The following is a 24084-nucleotide window of genomic DNA, read 5'->3' as shown; positions in this document are numbered from 1 at the left end:
ACTTATTAATGAAGTTTCCACAAACGAATTGCAGCCAGCCAAGGAGTGACAGCAGGAGGTTGAGAATGAGCCTGAGGTGCGCAACCAACTTCAAGGCAGACCCTAGGACCCTAGGCTCCCTGTAGTAACCGCAGCACTAACCTCCTCCCACTTCTCCCTCCCAGCAGTGCAAGCGGGCGAGCGGCGGCGTGATGACATCACAGGACTTGCATGATGAAGACGTGATCATGTGTATGGACCCGGCCGCGGCGGAGTCTCCCAGCCGGGAGGAAGGTATGCAATCATAATTGTGCTGTAGTGGAGTCTTCTTGTTGCAGGCGGGGATGTAGGATTTTGAGTTGATGGGGGCGCGATCGTAACTGTTGTGCTTGGTGCCAGACGGCAAACAGAGCACTACAGTTACGATCGTACCCCCGTCGACTCAAAATCCTACACCCCCGCCTGCAACAAGAAGACTCCACTACGGCACAGTTATAATCGCATCCCATCCACCCCCTCCCGGCTGGAAGACTCCGCAGCGGCACAGTTACAATTGCTCCCCCAATGCCTCCCCCGCCCCGCTGACTGAAAGTCACACACCCCGCCTGGAAGACTCCGCCGGGTCCGTGCTGTGTGACAGTGTCATGAAGCAGGGGATGCAGCAGGTGTGAGTGTGCAGCTTAATTTGGTGTCACCCCATTGAAGGGTGACACCCGGGTGCGGGCCGCACCCCCCGCACCCGCCTCATGACGCCACTGCTGCTACTGGATATAGGAGGTAATTCAGGTCGAATCGCAGCAGCAAATTTGTTAGATAATGGGCAAAACCATGGGCCTAATTCAGACGTGATCGTAGCAGCAAATTTGTTAGCAGGTGGACAAAACTATGGGGGTAATTCAGACCTGATCGCTAGCAAGCAATTTTTGCACTGCTGCGATCAGATAGTCGCCGCCTACAGGAGGAGTGTATTTTAGCTGTGTGTGAACGCATGTGTAGCAGAGCTGTACAAACAGATCTTGTGCAGTCTCTGCGCAGCCCAGGACTTACTCAGCCGCTGCGATCACTTCAGCCTGGACCGGAATTGACGTCAGGAATCCTCCCTGCAAACGCTTGGACATGCCTGTTTTTTTCTAACCACTCCCTGAAAAAGGGTGCATACGCAGTTTAGACCTCATCGCCCACTGTGCAAAAACGCAGTCTAGTGATCAGGTCTGAATTACCCCCCATGTGCACTACGGGGGGGCAGATATAACATGGGCAGAGAGAGTTAGATTTGGGTGGGGTGTGTTTATTAATAACTGTAAATGTTTTTTGAACTTACAGTGTCACATATCATGCCTTATGTTCCTTGTGAAATTCTATGGTACGAAAATTATGCTCTGTCTATGAACTGTTTTGTTTCTATGGGTCCTACTGTAACAAAAGGCTCTTGCGAAGATGGCATTGTGTAATTACTTCTGTTTTATTGCTCTAACAAATTATAACACGTCTTTTATTTGTACAACAATATTATTATACTCATTGCGTCAATAAAAATACAATAAAAATAAAATAAAAAAGATGTGTATATACCTACAAATAAAGAAAGTACATTAAGGAGGCAATTTTCAGATCTGATCGCGGCAGCAAATTTGTTAGCTAATGGGCAAAAGCATGTGCACTGCAGGGGGGGGGGCGGGCAGATATAACATTTGCAGAGAGAGTTAAATTGGGGTGGGGTAAATAAGTGTTTTCAAACTGAAATCTAGCAAGAGTCTTTTGTTACAGTAGGACCCATAGAAACAAAACAGTTCATAGACAGAGCATAATTTTCGTACCATATAATTTCACGAGGAACATAAGACATGATATGTGACACTGTAAGTTCAAAAAACATTTACAGTTATTAATAAAAAACAACCAAAAAGGAAATCATCTGTGCTTGCCCCTTCTCATACCCCCATTAAAAAAATTATAAAACAATAGGAGGATCACCCTCTGCCATTCGGGACATATACTATAGGCGTTTCTGTAAAGGATGCAGTTTGTGTGGTGCACACGGACCCTTGAGTCCAGGGTGTGGCCCACACCGCACATAGGCCCTCATTCCGAGTTGTTCGCTCGGTAAAAATCTTCGCATCGCAGCGATTTTCCGCTTAATGCGCATGCGCAATGTTCGCACTGCGACTGCGCCAAGTAAATGTGCTATGCACTTAGGAATTTTACTCACAGCTTTTTCATCGGTCTGGCGATCGTAATGTGATTGACAGGAAATGGGTGTTACTGGGCGGAAACAGGCCATTTTATGGGCGTGTGGGAAAAAACGCTACCGTTTCCGGAAAAACGCAGGAGTGGCCGGAGGAACGGAGGAGTGTCTGGGCGAACGCAGGGAGTGTTTGTGACGTCAAACCAGGAACGACAAGCAGTGAACTGATCGCAGATGCCGAGTAAGTCTGAAGCTACTCAGAAACTGCTACGAGGTGTGTAATCGCAATATTGCAATTACTTCGTTCGCAATTTTAAGATGCTAAGATTCACTCCCAGTAGGCGGCGGCTTAGCGTGAGCAACTCTGCTAAAATCGCCTTGCGAGCGAACAACTCGGAATGACCTCCATACTGCACCCATACAGTATATTATACTTACCCTTCTGGAGTCCCACGATGGCAGCCCTGCTGTGCAGGCACAAATCACTCGAAAAATGGCCGCTGTGGCCTTGCGCATTGGAGGTGTCCTTGGGAACAAGGTGCAGACGCCATGTTCCCGGAGACCTGCGCATGCACAGTAGACTCTGGCTTTATGCCAGAGGTCTACTGCGGCCGGAGAGGATGAGGTGCCCTCCTCTCTTAAAACGCCCCTGATATATACCATGCAGTTTTTGATAGTGAGCTGTGAATTTGCGATCTAATAGCACATCTTGACTGTTTTTATGGTCATATTTATGGTCAAGTTATATTTTTGTGTCCTCCTGGTCTTCGCGTGGCCTTATTAGTTTCTGTTGTAATGAATTGTGCATTTGTTATTTATGTTTAGACGTGTCCACAATGTTTGCTTTGCATTGTCGAATGGTAAATTATTTTGCAACACCTCAATATAAAATATTTTTTTTTAAAAAGGAGCAGAAACCCTATATATTTATTCTTAATTTTACAATCTAATAGGTTATCCCTTTTCTCCCTCCAGGAGCTTAGATCTTTTTGTTACAAAGTTGGGCAATTCATTTCTTTGACAAATGACTTGGCAGGCTCCTAGTTTCATAAACAAAACAAAGAATATATATTTCGCAATAAATTAAACTATCATAATTGGAGTGGAGTTTTGGGGTGTAATCTATCATAATTCTTCCCTGTGGCCAAGACTAGGTCTCCCTGACATTCATGGAACGTTTGCAAGTATGGAGAACATTTCTTATCATACATTAACCCCTTCACTGTTGCTATTTTCTGTAATCAAGGAAAATAGACACCAGTGTAGCCCACCTCTTGTACTACTTTACTGGCCTCCTGCAGTCATGAAAGGTTCAATGAACTTGGCTTACTCTAACAAGTCATGGGGCAAACCACATTCTCAGATTTAAAAACAATTATTCTTTAATCCTTTTAGTGAAAACATGAACGAGGTAAAAGGCAAAATTCATAGTTGGGAGGGATGTGTGCAAGTCCCACTCCCACTGGTGCCACTGAGATCTCTTCAGGGGGGACCGGTGACTTGATGGTAAAGTTTTGCATCAGTGTGGTGACATACAAGAAAATTTCCATATCTGCCAGGCTCATTCCAGGACAAATTCTCTTTCCTGAAAAAATAAGCAGGAGAAAAAAGATGATACACATAGACCTACAGCAACCCACAGATATATTATACTAGGTGATTCATTGCGCCCTACGGGCTACGTCCCCTTAACCCTTGCACACCCTTGTGGCGTGCAATATTTTTATTATATGGGGTATTACATCCAATCATAATTGTCTCAGTGGTTAAATATTGCATGGACAAAGGGCGTGCAATGGTAAAGGGGTCGAAGCCCCTTGCAACGGTGTAACAGCACACGCAGGGCCTGGTGAATCACCTAGTAGGTGCTGTGGTTGGGGGAGTGGCAGGTGCGGGGAAGATGCGGATGGGACTCTGGGGTGCCACGGGAGGAGCGGTTGCGGTGGTGCCGCAGGTGGGGGAGGGGCTGGAGCGGTGGTGCCACAGGTGGGGGAGGGTGCGTGGGTGCCACGGGTGGTGGTCCGGAGCCACTGCGGGTGGGGGAGGAGCAGTTGCGGGGGTGCCTCGGGTGGGGGAGGGGCAGATGTTGTGGTGCGGCGGGAGGGGCGGGTGCCGGGTTGCTGCAGGTGGGGGAGGGGGCCCAGAGCTACCACGGGTGCTGGAGGGCGGTGTGGGGTTGCCAAGGATGGGACCGGAGGTACTGTGAGTGGGGGAGGGGTGAGTAATGCTTCTCCTGCTTCTCCTCATGTCAGCAGCTAAGCTGCTGTCCTCCCTTTGGCAGTGGCTCTTCCGGAGACTCGCACAGCAGCCAGTCACTATTGTTAGCGTCGGTGTCCCAATGCGCCGCATTACAGGGAAGAAGATGCACTCAATAAACTACAGCTCCCAGCAGCCCTAAGGGCCGGAATGCTTTGGCGCTAAGGGCTGCTGGGAGCTGTAGTTTATTTAGTGCGTCTACTTCCCTGTAATGCGGCGCGTTGGGACACTGGTGCAAACAATAGATACTGGCTGGCAGAACTGACTGACTGGCTGAATCAATGTAAAAGGTGAGAGTGCTGTGCAGTGTCAGTGACATTGCACACAGGGCCGGCGCTAGCCGCTCAGCAAAGGGATGCAGTGCAGGGAGGCACCAGGAAGGAGAGATGTTCTCCCTGCTCTGCATCCCTGTGCTGAGCTTCTGCTGCTATCCCTGCTGCTGCTGCCGGCTGCTGTCACACATGCAGCGGCGCCGGAAGCACAAAACCTTTTCTCCCCCTCGGTGCCGGCAGCACAAAGCCTCCTCTCCCCCCTCCCCTCCCCTGTGTGACATTCAGTTGCCGGGAGGGAGGCAAATTGGGCGGAGCTAGATGGGAGTAAGGGGCGGAGCTACGCGGGACCATGCTGCAGTAGGAGAATGAGCTGCTACAGCTTCGGCCAGCCAGACTTCATTAGATAAGTGTCTGGAAAGAGCGTGAGTGTGTGTGTTTGTGTATATACATCGTCTGTGTATACTGTATATATGTGTGACTGTGTATGTGTGTAATGTATGTACAATATGTATGTGTGTCTGTTTGTATATATATGTGTCTGTTGTGTGTGTGTGTGTGTATGTGTGACTGCTGCATAATGTGTGTAAGCGTCACTGGTACAGGGGGCATTATGTGTGTAAGCGGCACTGGTACAGGGGACGTTACGTGTGTAAGCGGCACTGGTACAGAGGGCGTTACGTGTGTAAGCGGCACTGCTATAGGGGGCATTACGTTTGTAAGCGTCACTGGTACAGGGGGCGTTACGTGTGTAAGCGTCACTGGTACAGGGGGCGTTAAGTGTGTAAGCGTCACTGGTACAGGGAGCGTTACGTGTGTAAGCGGCACTGGTACAGGGGGCGTTACGTGTGTAAGCGTCACTGCTACAGGGGGCATTACGTGTGTAAGCATCACTGCTACAGGGGGTGTTACTTGTGTAAGCGTCACTGGTTCAGGGGGCATTACATGTGTAAGCGTCTCTGGTACAGGGGGCATTACATGTGTAAGTGTCTCTACTACAGGGGTCATTATGTGCGCTGTGCGTTTGTAAAGTATGCGAGGGTCCAAATTTATAGTTTGCAGGGGGGTGGCGAACACTCTAGCACCGGCCCTGACTGCACACCCACTGCACTGCACAGCACTGTCACCTTTTACATTGATTCAGCGTCCATACATTACCCTCCGCGATATCACACTCTCTATCTGCTACATTAGCCATCTCTGGGCTTCCAGGCCGGCAGCCCAGGTGCTGTGTTGTGTTGCGGAGTCAGGGCCTCTGGGGATCTGGGTGCAGCTGTGGTGGGGATGCACTTCTGTGACATCACACGCAGAGGAGGCTCTGGGGCTCAGAGAGTATGCGGCGCAGGGAGGGCTATGAAAGCCTTTCCGCTGCACCGCTTTCATACACATCTATGCCGGTGGCTGCAGCAGCTTTTGTTCCACCTGCGCTGCGGCTAGGGAGAGGGGATTGTTGATGCCGGAGGGGGCAGATGGACTGGCAGCAAGACATTGGTGGTCATTCCGAGTTGATCGCTCGCTAGCAGTTTTTAGCAGCCGTGCAAACGCTATACCGCTGCCCACTGGGAGTGTATTTTAGCTTAGCAGAAGTGCGAACGAAGGGATCGGAGACTGGGTACAAAAATATTTTGTGCAGTTTCAGAGTAGCTTCAGACCTACTCAGCGCTTGCGATCACTTCAGACCATTCAGTTCCTGACTTGACGTCATGAACACGCCCTGCGTTTGCCCAGCCACTGCTAGGTTTTTCCGAACACTCCCTGAAAACGGTCAGTTGACACCCATAAACGCCCTCTTCCTGTTAATCACTCTGCGGCTGCCTGACAGTGCGACTGAAAAGCATCGCTAGACCCTATGTAAAACTACATCGTTCGCAGAAGTGCAGAGTTTTTGTCTGATTGCTGCACAGCGAACGAATGCACCTAGCGATCAACTTGGAATGACCCCCATAGGACGCTGCAGTAAAAGGATGTTTTTTCCCTATCTACAGTGCAGAGACTTGCTGCAGATGCAGTGGCATACCCTCCAGCTGCACCTTTTTGGCAGGTACAGTCCCTTTTTTTATGGTCTGTACCGATTTTTGACTATCCAAGCTTCCATGGAAAGTACAGAAAAGGGGGCGTGGTCACGCCGCTGTACCCGTGGCCACGCCCCCTTTTCGAATGTGCATCAATGTTTATGTGTAAAGTGTTGGAGGGTATGTTGCTGCAGATGCAGGGGGACTATTTTGGGGTGTGGGGCTGGAGCTGCAACTCCATCAGCTCCATTGCTAATTAGAGATGAGCGGGTTCGGTTTCTCTGAAACCGAACCCGCACGAACTTCATGTTTTTTTTACGGGTCCGAGCAGACTCGGATCCTCCCGCCTTGCTCGGTTAACCCGAGCGCGCCCGAACGTCATCATGACGCTGTCGGATTCTCGCGAGACTCGGATTCTATATAAGGAGCCGCGCGTCGCCGCCATTTTCACACGTGCATTGAGATTGATAGGGAGAGGACGTGGCTGGCGTCCTCTCCATTAGAAATTAGATTAGAAGAGAGAGAGAGATTGTGCAGAGTCAGACAGAGTTTACCACAGTGACCAGTGCAGTTGTTGTTAGTTAACTTTTATTTATTTTAATATAATATATCCGTTCTCTGCTATATCCGTTCTCTGCCTGAAAAAAAACGATACACAGCAGCAGCCAGTCACACAGTGTGACTCAGTCTGTGTGCACTCAGCTCAGCCCAGTGTGCTGCACATCAATGTATAAAAGGCAAAGCTTATAATAATTGTGGGGGAGACTGGGGAGCACTGCAGGTTGTTATAGCAGGAGCCCCCAGGAGTACATAATATTATATTAATTTAAAATTAAACAGTGCACACTTTTGCTGCAGGAGTGCCACTGCCAGTGTGACTAGTGGTGACCAGTGCCTGACCACCAGTATAGTAGTATATTGTTGTATGTATTGTATACTATCTCTTTATCAACCAGTCTATATTAGCAGCAGACACAGTACAGTGCGGTAGTTCACGGCTGTGGCTACCTCTGTGTCGGCAGTCGGAACTCGGCAGGCAGTCCGTCCATCCATAATTGTATTACAATATATACCACCTAACCGTGGTATTTTTTTTTCTTTCTTTATACCGTCGTCATAGTGTCATACTAGTTGTTACGAGTATACTACTATCTCTTTATCAACCAGTGTACAGTGCGGTAGTTCACGGCTGTGGCTACCTCTGTGTCGGCAGTCGGCAGGCAGTCCGTCCATCCATAATTGTATTATTATTATAATATATACCACCTAACTGTGGTATTTTTTTTTCTTTCTTTATACCGTCGTCATAGTGTCATACTAGTTGTTACGAGTATACTACTATCTCTTTATCAACCAGTGTACAGTGCGGTAGTTCACGGCTGTGGCTACCTCTGTGTCGGCAGTCGGCAGGCAGTCCGTCCATCCATAATTGTATTATTATTATAATATATACCACCTAACCGTGGTTTTTTTTTCATTCTTTATACCGTCGTCATAGTGTCATACTAGTTGTTACGAGTATACTACTATCTCTTTATCAACCAGTGTACAGTGCGGTAGTTCACGGCTGTGGCTACCTCTGTGTCGGCAGTCGGCAGGCAGTCCGTCCATCCATAATTGTATTATTATTATAATATATACCACCTAACCGTGGTTTTTTTTTCATTCTTTATACCGTCATAGTGTCATACTAGTTGTTACGAGTATACTACTATCTCTTTATCAACCAGTGTACAGTGCGGTAGTTCACGGCTGTGGCTACCTCTGTGTCGGCAGTCGGCAGGCAGTCCGTCCATCCATAATTGTATTATTATTATAATATATACCACCTAACCGTGGTTTTTTTTTCATTCTTTATACCGTCGTCATAGTGTCATACTAGTTGTTACGAGTATACTACTATCTCTTTATCAACCAGTGTACAGTGCGGTAGTTCACGGCTGTGGCTACCTCTGTGTCGGCACTCGGCAGGCAGTCCGTCCATCCATAATTGTATTATTATTATAATATATACCACCTAACCGTGGTTTTTTTTTCATTCTTTATACCGTCGTCATAGTGTCATACTAGTTGTTACGAGTATACTACTATCTCTTTATCAACCAGTGTACAGTGCGGTAGTTCACGGCTGTGGCTACCTCTGTGTCGGCAGTCGGCAGGCAGTCCGTCCATCCATAATTGTATTATTATTATAATATATACCACCTAACTGTGGTATTTTTTTTTCTTTCTTTATACCGTCGTCATAGTGTCATACTAGTTGTTACGAGTATACTACTATCTCTTTATCAACCAGTGTACAGTGCGGTAGTTCACGGCTGTGGCTACCTCTGTGTCGGCAGTCGGCAGGCAGTCCGTCCATCCATAATTGTATTATTATTATAATATATACCACCTAACCGTGGTTTTTTTATACCACCTAACCGTGGCAGTCCGTCCATAATTGTATACTAGTATCCAATCCATCCATCTCCATTGTTTACCTGAGGTGCCTTTTAGTTCTGCCTATAAAATATGGAGAACAAAAAAGTTGAGGTTCCAAAATTAGGGAAAGATCAAGATCCACTTCCACCTCGTGCTGAAGCTGCTGCCACTAGTCATGGCCGAGACGATGAAATGCCAGCAACGTCGTCTGCCAAGGCCGATGCCCAATGTCATAGTACAGAGCATGTCAAATCCAAAACACCAAATATCAGAAAAAAAAGGACTCCAAAACCTAAAATAAAATTGTCGGAGGAGAAGCGTAAACTTGCCAATATGCCATTTACCACACGGAGTGGCAAGGAACGGCTGAGGCCCTGGCCTATGTTCATGGCTAGTGGTTCAGCTTCACATGAGGATGGAAGCACTCAGCCTCTCGCTAGAAAACTGAAAAGACTCAAGCTGGCAAAAGCACCGCAAAGAACTGTGCGTTCTTTGAAATCCCAAATCCACAAGGAGAGTCCAATTGTGTCGTTTGCGATGCCTGACCTTCCCAACACTGGACGTGAAGAGCATGCGCCTTCCACTATTTGCATGCCCCCTGCAAGTGCTGGAAGGAGCACCCGCAGTCCAGTTCCTGATAGTCAGATTGAAGATGTCAGTGTTGAAGTACACCAGGATGAGGAGGATATGGGTGTTGCTGGTGCTGGGGAGGAAATTGACCAGGAGGATTCTGATGGTGAGGTGGTTTGTTTAAGTCAGGCACCCGGGGAGACACCTGTTGTCCGTGGGAGGAATATGGCCGTTGACATGCCAGGTGAAAATACCAAAAAAATCAGCTCTTCGGTGTGGAGGTATTTCACCAGAAATGCGGACAACAGGTGTCAAGCCGTGTGTTCCCTTTGTCAAGCTGTAATAAGTAGGGGTAAGGACGTTAACCACCTCGGAACATCCTCCCTTATACGTCACCTGCAGCGCATTCATAATAAGTCAGTGACAAGTTCAAAAACTTTGGGCGACAGCGGAAGCAGTCCACTGACCAGTAAATCCCTTCCTCTTGTAACCAAGCTCACGCAAACCACCCCACCAACTCCCTCAGTGTCAATTTCCTCCTTCCCCAGGAATGCCAATAGTCCTGCAGGCCATGTCACTGGCAAGTCTGACGAGTCCTCTCCTGCCTGTGATTCCTCCGATGCATCCTTGCGTGTAACGCCTACTGCTGCTGGCGCTGCTGTTGTTGCCGCTGGGAGTCGATGGTCATCCCAGAGGGGAAGTCGTAAGCCCACTTGTACTACTTCCAGTAAGCAATTGACTGTTCAACAGTCCTTTGCGAGGAAGATGAAATATCACAGCAGTCATCCTACTGCAAAGCGGATAACTGAGTCCTTGACAACTATGTTGGTGTTAGACGTGCGTCCGGTATCCGCCGTTAGTTCACAGGGAACTAGACAATTTATTGAGGCAGTGTGCCCCCGTTACCAAATACCATCTAGGTTCCACTTCTCTAGGCAGGCGATACCGAGAATGTACACGGACGTCAGAAAAAGACTCACCAGTGTCCTAAAAAATGCAGTTGTACCCAATGTCCACTTAACCACGGACATGTGGACAAGTGGAGCAGGGCAGGGTCAGGACTATATGACTGTGACAGCCCACTGGGTAGATGTATGGACTCCCGCCGCAAGAACAGCAGCGGCGGCACCAGTAGCAGCATCTCGCAAACGCCAACTCTTTCCTAGGCAGGCTACGCTTTGTATCACCGCTTTCCAGAATACGCACACAGCTGAAAACCTCTTACGGCAACTGAGGAAGATCATCGCGGAATGGCTTACCCCAATTGGACTCTCCTGTGGATTTGTGGCATCGGACAACGCCAGCAATATTGTGTGTGCATTAAATATGGGCAAATTCCAGCACGTCCCATGTTTTGCACATACCTTGAATTTGGTGGTGCAGAATTTTTTAAAAAACGACAGGGGCGTGCAAGAGATGCTGTCGGTGGCCAGAAAAATTGCGGGACACTTTCGGCGTACAGGCACCACGTACAGAAGACTGGAGCACCACCAAAAACTACTGAACCTGCCCTGCCATCATCTGAAGCAAGAAGTGGTAACGAGGTGGAATTCAACCCTCTATATGCTTCAGAGGTTGGAGGAGCAGCAAAAGGCCATTCAAGCCTATACAATTGAGCACGATATAGGAGATGGAATGCACCTGTCTCAAGTGCAGTGGAGAATGATTTCAACGTTGTGCAAGGTTCTGATGCCCTTTGAACTTGCCACACGTGAAGTCAGTTCAGACACTGCCAGCCTGAGTCAGGTCATTCCCCTCATCAGGCTTTTGCAGAAGAAGCTGGAGGCATTGAAGAAGGAGCTAACACGGAGCGATTCCGCTAGGCATGTGGGACTTGTGGATGCAGCCCTTAATTCGCTTAACAAGGATTCACGGGTGGTCAATCTGTTGAAATCAGAGCACTACATTTTGGCCACCGTGCTCGATCCTAGATTTAAAGCCTACCTTGGATCTCTCTTTCCGGCAGACACAGGTCTGCTGGGGTTGAAAGACCTGCTGGTGACAAAATTGTCAAGTCAAGCGGAACGCGACCTGTCAACATCTCCTCCTTCACATTCTCCCGCAACTGGGGGTGCGAGGAAAAGGCTCAGAATTCCGAGCCCACCCGCTGGCGGTGATGCAGGGCAGTCTGGAGCGACTGCTGATGCTGACATCTGGTCCGGACTGAAGGACCTGACAACGATTACGGACATGTCGTCTACTGTCACTGCATATGATTCTCTCAACATTGATAGAATGGTGGAGGATTATATGAGTGACCGCATCCAAGTAGGCACGTCACACAGTCCGTACTTATACTGGCAGGAAAAAGAGGCAATTTGGAGGCCCTTGCACAAACTGGCTTTATTCTACCTAAGTTGCCCTCCCACAAGTGTGTACTCCGAAAGAGTGTTTAGTGCCGCCGCTCACCTTGTCAGCAATCGGCGTACGAGGTTACATCCAGAAAATGTGGAGAAGATGATGTTCATTAAAATGAATTATAATCAATTCCTCCGCGGAGACATTGACCAGCAGCAATTGCCTCCACAAAGTACACAGGGAGCTGAGATGGTGGATTCCAGTGGGGACGAATTGATAATCTGTGAGGAGGGGGATGTACACGGTGATATATCGGAGGGTGAAGATGAGGTGGACATCTTGCCTCTGTAGAGCCAGTTTGTGCAAGGAGAGATTAATTGCTTCTTTTTTGGGGGGGGTCCAAACCAACCCGTCATATCAGTCACAGTCGTGTGGCAGACCCTGTCACTGAAATGATGGGTTGGTTAAAGTGTGCATGTCCTGTTTTGTTTATACAACATAAGGGTGGGTGGGAGGGCCCAAGGATAATTCCATCTTGCACCTCTTTTTTCTTTTCTTTTTCTTTGCATCATGTGCTGATTGGGGAGGGTTTTTTGGAAGGGACATCCTGCGTGACACTGCAGTGCCACTCCTAGATGGGCCCGGTGTTTGTGTCGGCCACTAGGGTCGCTTATCTTTCTCACACAGTCAGCTACCTCATTGCGCCTCTTTTTTTCTTTGCGTCATGTGCTGTTTGGGGAGGGTTTTTTGGAAGGGACATCCTGCGTGACACTGCAGTGCCACTCCTAGATGGGCCCGGTGTTTGTGTCGGCCACTAGGGTCGCTTATCTTACTCACACAGCGACCTCGGTGCAAATTTTAGGACTAAAAATAATATTGTGAGGTGTGATGTGTTCAGAATAGGCTGAAAATGAGTGTAAATTATGTTTTTTGAGGTTAATAATACTTTGGGATCAAAATTACCCCCAAATTCTATGATTTAAGCTGTTTTTTAGGGTTTTTTGAAAAAAACACCCGAATCCAAAACACACCCGAATCCGACAAAAAAAATTCGGTGAGGTTTTGCCAAAACGCGGTCGAACCCAAAACACGGCCGCGGAACCGAACCCAAAACCAAAACACAAAACCCGAAAAATTTCAGGCGCTCATCTCTAGCAACCTGCTCTGTGAAAACACAGCAGCCAAAGGGCAGAGCCTCCCATTGGATGTAACCTGTGTGGGAGGGAGTTTCTCGCCCAATCAGCTGTGGACTGGGTGTGATAGACCTGCCACTAACCCAATGAGAGCTCCTAGCCACGCCCAGCGTTAGAAACCCAGGCACAGAATCACAGGGCTATTATATAGGAGATACTATTGCAGACAGTAACCTTTACATGGACAAATCATTCAGTCAGTTTTTTAACTTTGCCTCGTTGTTATTATTATCTTTATTTATATGGCGCCACAAGGGTTCTGCAGCGCCTAACAAAGTAGATAAACAAATGATCAAGACAAGAATACAACGACAAAAAGTTGGTACACACTAGGCGATAAGCTCCATGAGCAATAATGTAGTAATGCCACTTACAAACACAATGCCCACACATATAGTATACACGTATATATACACATGTATATATATCATATGTGTGTGTGTTTATATGTATGTATATACTTGTGTATTTATGTATGCACATGGATATATATGTACTATAACTAAAATAAAGTAAACTTTTATTAAGCACTTACAAGTGCCACCAGGAAGACAGCAGGCTACAGAGGATGCTAGAAGCCATTAATAATACTCATACAGCAAAACAAAAAATTTTATTTTTTTTTGTGGAGGGGGGGTTTCTGGATGCTCGGAAACACCCCCTGCATGCGTCACTGCACATTAGTAGTGCCCCTTACACAATGCCCACAGTAGTTGTGCCCCTTACATAATGCCCACAGTAGTTGTGCCGCTTACACACATAATGTCCACAGTCGCTGTACTCCTTACACACATAATGCCTACAGTAGTTGTGCCCCTTACAGACATAATGCCCACAGTAGCTGCTTACACACACAATGCCCACAGTAGTAGTGTCCCTTACACAATGCCCACAGTAGTGGTGCCCCTTTCACATTATGACCACAGTCCAGACAGAGCACTGTACTTACCTTAAGCCCCGCTCCTGCACCCGCTGCGTGTGACTGCTCCCGTGCTTGGCGCTATGGGAGAGATGTCATGACATTGCGACGTCTCCCTTCATACAATGTGGGAACTGAAAGGCGGAGTTTAGGAGTGAGCGCCAGTTGCAGAGAATACCGTCACTGTTGGGCTGCAGCATGGTGGTGCCACCCACCGTGTGGCGCTCTATCCGGCCGCGTACCCCGTGTAATGGTCAGGTCAGCCCCGCTTACAATACATGACAATGTAGGACAGGTTTTAAAAAACGTAATAAATACAGATTAATGGATAATTCCAACTAAGTGTAATACAATTTACAAAACTAACCTGGGAAGGAGATCGAGAGTAGATATTATTGAATTAAAAATGCCCCCATCTTTTAAAAGGCTCCAGAAGTTTTGAGAGGTTTAAGTAGTCTGAGCTCAATGCAGTCTAAGTAGTAACTAGTATAACTAGTGTCAAGTCCAACTTCAAGTCCATCGTAACTAGTGCAGTGCTCCTATGCCTATTAAAATGGGCATGGAACACACAAATAAACTGCCCGTAAGCTGAGAGATCAGTAGAGCTTCTACAGAAGATATCTTATAGAGTAAGTGATTATCTACAAGGTGTAGAGTGTCCGCTTTTGTGTATCACTTATGGGACACTAGGAATTATTTTTTTGCAATTGCTTAGTATGTATTACTCCTTTTTTGAAGAAGGTAATTCTGAACCAATTTTACTATCGGACCTCTTTACTCCCTTACCTCCTCCAAGCATCTTCAGAGGCTTGAGTACAGTGGCTTCACACTACTTGCTGGACTCACTTCAGATTTAACCACTGCTAAATCTGAAAGACACTCCTGTACTCAAATCTAATTTTTCATCAACCTCCCTGCAGCATTAGACACTGTTCACCACCCAGTTCTCACACAAACACAACAGTGCCATTTCCAGAGTCTTATTTTAGTTGTAAGCTGGGGTAACACTGTAAGACCCAACGGTACGCTATCTGTGTTTAATCAGTGACTCCACCGCAGCCTTACCTCACTTGGGAATGTCTTCAGGGTAAATAATTAAATTGAATGTTCAAGATTGGTTATGTAACTATTACCTTGTGTGCCCTCTGCCAGCTAGCCTTCTTTTCTTGTTGCATTTTGGCAGTACAATACATGGTAACCACACATTTAAAGCAGTTATGTAAACTTTATCAGGAGGATTTCTGTTTTTCCCTTTAGGCAAAAGAAGATCAACAACCTGTAAACAATTTCTTAAGCAATTTGAAACAAATACATTATGATCATTAATACATGTTAAATATAAACTCAGAGATACAGTTGAAACAAGTTCCTTCTTCAACATGTCAGCATTTTGCATGTCGGCATTGTGAATGTGAAAAGTACTATTTTACCCTAATGTAGACCTGCACAATGTCTTCAGTTGAACCGTTTTGTTAACATAGACATGTTGAATGTCTAGGGGCACCAAAAAAGGGGGTGAGGGAATTACATCTCTGGGCATGGGCTTTTTGGAAGGGCCCTGGTCCACCTCCCCTGCCCAAAACTTCCTACCTGTCAGCGGCAGCAGTCTCTCCCCCCTACCCAGCACACACTGCTGTGTGCTGGGCTATGGTGGACCAGGAAGGCGGCTGCCGCTGAGCAGCAGCTGTCTTCTCTCCCACACTTTTTTCTCTCCACGTTATCACTCTCCAAAGCTTAGTATGCCTGCCCCTCAATGTGACTACATACCAGTGGTGGATTTTACCTACAGTATGTGGTGGCTTTAACTGGGGGGGAAGGGACTGCTAGATGCAGTCCGTGAGACTGCACTGGTTACACTGTGACTGGAAGTAACTTCCTAGTGGAAGCGATACTCGCCAGTCACCCGTAGAACAAGCAGTTCCACTGGGAGGTGTTTTCTCCCTCTGGAACAGCCAGACCGGTCTGCGATTACCAGAGAGCTGGCTTCCTGTAGGAAGCCACTCTCTGCCTTTCGGGCAGCCCTAGCCAGTTTCTATGGGCTGCAGCCGCTGCAGTCCCTAAAAGCCGGGGTTTTGCACATGCGCACCAGCGGCACCTGTCAGCTACATTGTAGAGGTGTCGGGACCTGGCCGGTGGCAGGAGCAGGCGGCAGGAACAAGGCATCAGGGGCCGGCAGCACGTCCAGGGGCAGCCTCTCTCCTCCATCCATTTAGGAGCCGCCGCTGCTACATACCCATTAATGTTGCCATAAAAGGTTTAGTTCTATACTACAGTATCTTCTATGAATGCAGTGTCTAGAACTAATTTACTTTGCAACATATTCTTCTACTGCTGCTTTGCTCCATCAATCTCTACATGAGTTGCCCTTATTTTGCCAAATGTAATATAACATACTGTACTTCTACTAACACACAAGTCTGCAAAACTGCACCACAAACTTAATTCAAGATATCACCGCACTCAACTTGTCCTACTCAGTGGTGCAAGTAGAAAAAATGTCTTATAGGTACTTTGTGTGCGCCACAAAAAATGGGTGTGGCCAAATGCCACATGGGGCGTGGCCAATGAAAATGGGGGCGTGATACACATATGGGGGAGGGGAAGATACACATATGACCCCAATAGTGCCAGATACACGTTACCCCACAGTGCTAGATATACATTGCCCCGCAGTGCCAGATACACATTGCCTCACTGTGCCAGATACACAAATGCCCCCAGAGTGCCAGATATACATTGCCTCACAGGTGCCAGATACACATTGCCCCACAGTGCCAGATACACAAATGCCCCCAGAGTGCCAGATATACATTGCCTCACAGTGCCAGATACACAAATGCCCCCAGAGTGCCAGATATACATTGCCCCACAGTGCCAGATACACAACTGCCCCCACTGTGTCAGATATACATTGCCCCCAGTGCCAGATACAGAAATGCCCCCACAGTGCCAGCTATGCCCCCAGTGCCAGATACAGAAATGCCCCCAGTGCCAGATACACATGTCCCCGCAGTACCAGATATGCCCCCCGCAGTGCCAGATATGCTCCCAGTGCCAGATACACATGTCCCCCGCAGTGCCAGATATGCCCCCAGTGCCAGATACACATGTCCTCCGCAGTGCCAGATATGCCCCCAGTGCCTGGTATACATGTTCCCCAGTGCCAGATATGCCCTCAGTGCCAGTTATGCCCCAGTGCCAGATATGCCCCCAGTGAAAGATACACATGTCCCCCCAGTGCCAGATATGCCCCCAGTGCCAGGTATACATGCCTCTCCGTCCCCATCCCCCCCCCCCCCCCCCGCGCTCACCGCTGCTGCCGTCCTGTGTGTGTGAGGGGAGGAGAGCGCAGCGTGCGCCTCTCCTGCCCCTCAGTCGGTGCGGGTGTCTTTCTTCAATTCAGCGCCGATACGTGAGCCAATCAAAGCCAGGCCGGCGCTGAATTGAAGAAAAACACTGAGGGGCAGGAGAGCGAACACTGTGCTCTCCTCCCCTCATGCAGCGGTGGTGATCAGCGGAGGGAGGGGTCCGAGCGGCGAGGAGCGGCGGCCCGTCGGCATGGGTACGGCATACCCACGGCTAAATTCTTAAGGGTATGCCGTACCCACCCGTACCCGTCCACTTGCACTGCTGGTCCTACTGTACTTTAAATAATACACTTGCAAGCTTTTATCTCTCTGTCTGTCTGCTGCTACAGTCTTGTTTTATTACTGTGTTTGCTGCCAATTGAAAAGCTCTGCCATGTATGCTGGCTCTATATAAATACAGGTTAATAAATAAAATAAAATAAACATATACAGCAGGAGATCAATAAAGGATCTGCTTGCACAACTTGCTTCTTTCATAAGACAACAGATTATTAACACATACCTCTCAACATGACCCTCTCCAGGAGGGACAGAATGCTCTGCTTCTGGACTTTTCTCTTAATGTATGATTGTCTGCACCTGTTTTGAACAGGTTAATGGATAAGAAAGGTGTTACAGCACAGATGATGGCAATCATACATTAAAATGGAAGTCCAGAAGCAGAGCATTGTGTCCCTCCTGGAGAGGGTCATGTTGGGAGGTATGGCTGAAGTCGGATTGGTTGCTATAGCATACCTCCCAACATGACCCTCTCCAGGAGGGACAAATTGCTCTGCTCCTGGACTTTCCGCTTAATGTATGATTGCTCGCACCTGTGTTGAACAGGTAATGGATAAGAAAGGTGTTTCAGCACAGGTGCCGGCAATCATACATTAATAGGGGAGTCCAGGAGCAGAGCATTCTGTCCCTCCTTGAGAGGGTCATGTTGGGAGGTATGGCTATAGGCAACATCTCTACTTCTAGAAACACATACTTTAGTAAACATTTCCCTAAGGGAATGGAGTGGGAGAAAAATCTCTGGTGGAAAAAGGTGCAAAAAATATAGTGTCACTTTAAAGTCCGGCTTCCTACAACATTAGTAAAACTTCTTTAAATAAAATAAACTTTTTTCATTTTCTTCCAAAAATACTGCAGGATTTAGCCTCACTTATGGCTTAAATTAATCATACAATTGAGGGAATATGGGGAATAGCTATATTACCTGTGGCGATTGTGTGTGAGTGAAGCATGTTACTGTATTTCATAGCTTAGAGCACGGGTTCTCAAACACGGTCCTCAAGGCACCCCAACGGTCTATGGGGGTCATTCCGAGTTAATTTCTAGCTGCTGCTGTTCGCAGCGCAGCGATCAGTGAAAAAAACAGCTAATCTGCGCATGCGTATGCACCGCAATGCGCACGCGCGATGTACAGGTACAAAAAGTATCGTGGTTTTGCACAGGTTCTAGCGAAGCTTTCAGTCGCACGACCGAACGCAGGAAGATTGACATGAAGTGGGCGTTTCTGGGTGTCAACCAACCGTTTTTAAGGAGTGCTTAGAAAAACGCAGGCGTTGCTGAGTGAAAGCAGGGCGGGTGTGTGACGTCAAAAGCCGTCCCTCCGTCGTTAGAATCATCGCACAGGATAAGTAACTACAGGGCTGGTCGTGGTTTGCACAAAATTATTTTGCAGTTGCTCTGCTGCACAAGCATTCGCACTTCTGCAAAGCGAAAATACACTCCCCGGTGGGCGGCGACAATGCGTTTGCACGGCTGCTAAAAGTAGCTAGCGAGCGATCAACTCGGAATGACCCCCTCTGTTTTAAGTTAATCCATGCTTGGCCACAGGTGACTTAATTAACATCTCAGTTAATGTGATTTAACCATCTGTGCTGAGCGATGGATATACCTAAAACCTGGACCGCTGGGGTGCCTTGAGGACCCTGTTTGAGAGCCAGTAACTTAGGGTGTCATTCCGAGTTGATCGTTCGCTAGCTGTTTTTAGCAGCCATGCGAATGCATAGTCGCTGCCCACTGGGGAGTGTATTTTAGTTTTGCAAGTGTGCGAACGCCTGTGCAGCCGAGCAGTACAAAAACAGTTTGTGCAGTTTCTGAGTAGGTCTGAACATACGCAGCCGCTGCGATCACTTCAGCCTGTCCGGGGCCGGAATTGACGTCAGACATCCGCCCTGCAAACGCTTGGACGGGCCTGCGTTTTTCCAACCACTCCCTGAAAACGCCCTCTTTCTGTCAATCTTCTTGTGATCGGCTGTGCAAATGGATTCTTTGTTAAATCCATCGCACAGCAACGATCCGCTTTGTACCCGTACGAGGGGCCTGCGCATTGTGGAGCATACGCATGCGCAGTAGTGACCTGATCGCTGCGCTGCGAAAAATGGCAGTGTGGAATGACCCCCAGAGTCTTGCAGAGAAGCAAGCTAAATGCTAGCCAGGGGGGTTTCCACACAAATTACAGCAACAGCAGGTCTTGTGTAATTACACTAGTTGGAAAGGTTGGTGAGTTTTGGCATAGCTTTTTTTTATAGAACAAAGGAATTTTTTTTTACATTTTTTTTTATTACTGGTCAGTTTGTATTATACCCTTAGTTGGGGCCACAGGCAGGGCCAGTGCAAGGCTGTTCAGTGCCCTCCTGCAAACTATAAATTTGCGCCCTCCTACAAATACTGTATGTCCTCTTGACCAGGGGTTTATCTAGTGGTCTGAGCGCCCCTGGCAAAGTAAGAGACTGAAACCCCCACCCTCAGTGCCAGATTAAGGTCCACATGTGCATGGAGCTGAAAATCAGGAAAGGCCTATTGTGTGCTGATGCAGGGGTTATGACAAGCGCTGTGTCGGTATGACTAGTGATGTGTGGGCGTGGTCTATATACGGGGTATGGCCTGTGTCATTGTTTCTCCATATTTTTATTAGTGTTCATCCTGCAAACCTAGCCATTGCAGTAAATTAAATGAATAAAGCAGAGCTCATTACAGTGACCACCATATAATACAGAAAGCACAGCACTGGCAGCCATATAATACAGAAAGCATTGAAGTGAATGCCACATAATACAGAGTGCATTACAGTGACTGCTAGATAATACAAAGAGCATTACAGTGACATTCATATTATACAGATAGCATTAGTGGCCATTGATAAAACAGAGAGTACCATAGTGCCCGTCATGTTATACACCAAGCATCCAATTGACCACCACACAATACAAAGAACATTGTAAACCCATATAAAATAGACAACTCCAACTACCACCATAAAATACAGAAGACATCACAGCCACACACCATGGCCTGTGGAATTAAATAAATCAGACAACAAGTAGGTATATCTGTGGTATCTATCTATAATCAGTAGTTATTGGAATTCATGGCACCACTCAAGACTGATGTATTCAAACAGGGATAGCCCACCAAAAATAAAGGGCCGTTACTTTGTGGGGAAGGGACGTGGTCTCAGAATAGCACTAATTCACATTGCACTGCACAATAGTGTCCATTATATACAGGTTGAGTATCCCTTATCCAAAACACTTGGGACCAGAGGTATTTTGGATATCGGATTTTTCCGTATTTTGGAATAATTGCCTACCATAATGAGATATCATGGTGATGGGACCCAAGTCTAAGCACAGAATACATTTATGTTTCATATACACCTTATACACACAGCCTGATGGTAATTTAATACAATATTTTTAATAACTTTGTGTATTAAACAAGGTTTGAGTACATTGAGCCATCAGAAAACAAAGATTTCACTATCTCACTCAAAAAAGTCCGTATTTTGGAATATTCCGTATTTCTGAATATTTGGATATGGGATACTCAACCTGTACTATATATTTTTTTTTAAACACATAATACCCCGAGTAGGTCAATATATACACATACTGTGTCACACTCGCGGCGCTGCGGCTGCCGCGCTTACCGCTCCGGGTGCGCTGGGTCTCCCGGCGGTCGTCGCCCCCCGGTGGGCTCCGGGTTGTCGCGTCTTGCTGGCGCTGCCTCCGGCGGGTTCCCGGGATGTGGGCGCCGGCGTCCACGGGAGCGTGGTGGGCGGGTGACGTCATCGGCCCCTTCTGCCAATCGGGAGAGAGCGGGAAGTTCAAAGGAAGACGCCGTACAGAGCCCCGGCTCCTGAGTATCGTCTCTTCAATGATCACCAGTGCTAGCAGCGTTCAGTGTGTTGTCAAACTGAACGTCTCCTGTGTTCCAGTGTTGCAGAGTATCTTTCAGTGGGACATTCCCTGTGCTACCAGCGTTGCAGAGTATCTTTCAGTGGGACATTCCCTGTGCTACCAGCGTTGCAGAGTATTTTTCAGTGGGACATTCCCTGTGCTACCAGCGTTGCAGAGTATCTTTCAGTGGAACATTCACTGTGCTACCAGCGTTACAGTGTATCACTCAGTGGAACATTCACTGTGCTACCAGCGCAGAGCCGGCCTTAGGCATAGGCAAACTAGGCAATTGCCTAGGGCATTTGGTATCTTAGGGGCACCAGCAGCTTCTGCTGATTAAAATGATATGTGGCATGCCTATATTCTGTGTGTGACTCTGGCTGTATCTGCATACGAAATGCTACGTTGCAGTGTATTCCTGGAAATCACTGTAATGTAGCATTTAGTATGCAGATACAGCCGCAGTTGAACACAGAATATAGGCATGCAGCATATCATTTTAATCAGCAGAAGCTGCTTGTGCACTCTAGCCACATAGTAATGCAAATAAGTAGCATTTTCATAAACAAAAACGCCCGACGTTAGCAGAGCTGCCAGCTGACACATGCCAGGCATCTCCTGCAGAACTAGTGGCGGTGCTAGGGGACACCAGCCAAAATCTTGCCTAGGGCATCATATTGGTTAGGGCCGGCTCTGTACCAGCGTTACAGTGTGTCACTCAGTGGAACATTCACTGTGCTACCAGCGTTACAGTGTATCACTCAGTGGAACATTCACTGTGCTACCAGCGTTACAGTGTATCACTCAGTGGGACATTCTCTGCGTTACAGTGTATCTCTTAGAGGGACACCTCCTGTGCTTCCAGTATTACATGATATCCCTAAGTGGAACGCCTCCCATACTTCCAGAGTTACACTGAATCTTAAATCCTCATTCATTTCTTCAGCATCGCTCACAAGTTCTTCATTCTGCTGTGTGCTTCACCATCGTTCTCAAATCCTCATTCATTTCTTCAACATCGCTCACAAGTTCTTCATTCTTCTGTGTACTTCAACATCGTTCTCAAATCCTCATTCATTTCTTCAACATCGCTCACAAGTTCTTCATTCTTCTCATTCATTTCTTCAGCATCGCTCACAAGTTCTTCATTCTTCTGTGTGCTTCACCATCATTCTCAAATCCTCATTCATTTCTTCAGCATCGCTCACAAGTTCTTCATTCTTCTGTGTACTTCAACATCGTTCTCAAATCCTCATTCATTTCTTCAACATCGCTCACAAGTTCTTCATTCTTCTGTGTGCTTCACCATCGTTCTCAAATCCTCATTCATTTCTTCAGCATCACTCACAAGTTCTTCATTCTTCTGTGTGCTTCCCCATCGTTCTCAAATCCTCATTCATTTCTTCAACATCGCTCACTAGTTCTTCATTCTTCTGTGTACTTCAACATCGTTCTCAAATCCTCATTCACTTCTTCAACATTGCTCACAAGTTCTTCATTCTTCTGTGTGCTACAACAACGTTCTCAAATCTTCATTCATTTCTTCAGCATCGCCCCCAAGCCTTGGCCACAGCTAATTCTTTAGCATTACACGCCAGTTACTACGGCTAGTTCTGCATGAGGAAAACCTACATCCGGCCATCCCTGCTCCGGCCCAGCTGTGGTTCCTCTTCCCTATCATAGGAAGAACCCCCGAGTTCTCAACACTCCCAACCCAGGTCAGTGACATACTGCCCCCAGTAGTGCCAGATACACAATGCCCATCAACAGTGCCAGTTACACAATGCCCTCAGCAGTGCCAGTTACACAATGTCCCCAGCAGTACCAGTTACACAATGCCCCCAGTAGTGCCAGTTACACAATGCCCTCAGCAGTGCCAGTTACACAATGTCCCCAGCAGTACCAGTTACACAACTTCCCAGCAGTGCCAGTTACACAATGCCCCCAGTAGTGCCAGTTACACAATGCCCCCAGTAGTGCCAGTTGCACAATGCCCCCAGTAGTACTAGATACACAATGCCCCCAGCAGTACCAGATATAGAGTGCCCCCAGTAGTGCCAATTATGCAATGCCCCAGTAGTGCCAGTTACACAATGCCCCCAGTAATGCCAGATACACAATGCCCCTACTATAGTGCTCACCTCTGCTGCTGCTGCTCCTGCTGCCGATTCCTGTGTCTGAAGGGAGGGGAGGAGAGCGCAGCGCGTGTCTCTCCTGTCCCTCACCGTGTCAGTCTGTCACATTTCCGTCAGCCATTTTAAATATGGCGCCGGCTTGTGTGCCAATCAAAGCTTGCGGGGTAGCAGCCAATCATGAGCTACCGCTGCGGTCTGCGAGTTCTGATTGGCTGACGGTTGAGCTATATTTTAAATGGCCGGAAAAGCGCAAGCTACTGCATGCACACAGGAGAGATGCGTGCTGTGCTCTCCTCCCTTCAGA

At 47.5% G+C, this 24084-nt stretch overlaps 1 long non-coding RNA gene across 2 annotated transcripts in view; it reads right to left on the bottom strand.

Annotated features, from left to right (window-relative positions):
- Nucleotides 1-3520: 3520 nt before the first annotated feature.
- The window catches only part of LOC134947848 (uncharacterized), a 29589-nt gene continuing 9025 nt past the window's right edge, over nucleotides 3521-24084 (bottom strand). For both annotated transcript variants that reach the window (XR_010182815.1, XR_010182814.1), the window contains exon 2: nucleotides 3521-3749. This is a non-coding gene — a long non-coding RNA (uncharacterized LOC134947848). The remainder of the gene's footprint in view (nucleotides 3750-24084) is intronic.

This window comes from Pseudophryne corroboree, chromosome 8 (genome assembly GCF_028390025.1).
Source record: "Pseudophryne corroboree isolate aPseCor3 chromosome 8, aPseCor3.hap2, whole genome shotgun sequence".
Lineage (NCBI taxonomy): Eukaryota > Metazoa > Chordata > Amphibia > Anura > Myobatrachidae > Pseudophryne > Pseudophryne corroboree.
This window is presented reverse-complemented; position numbering and strand designations above follow the sequence as displayed.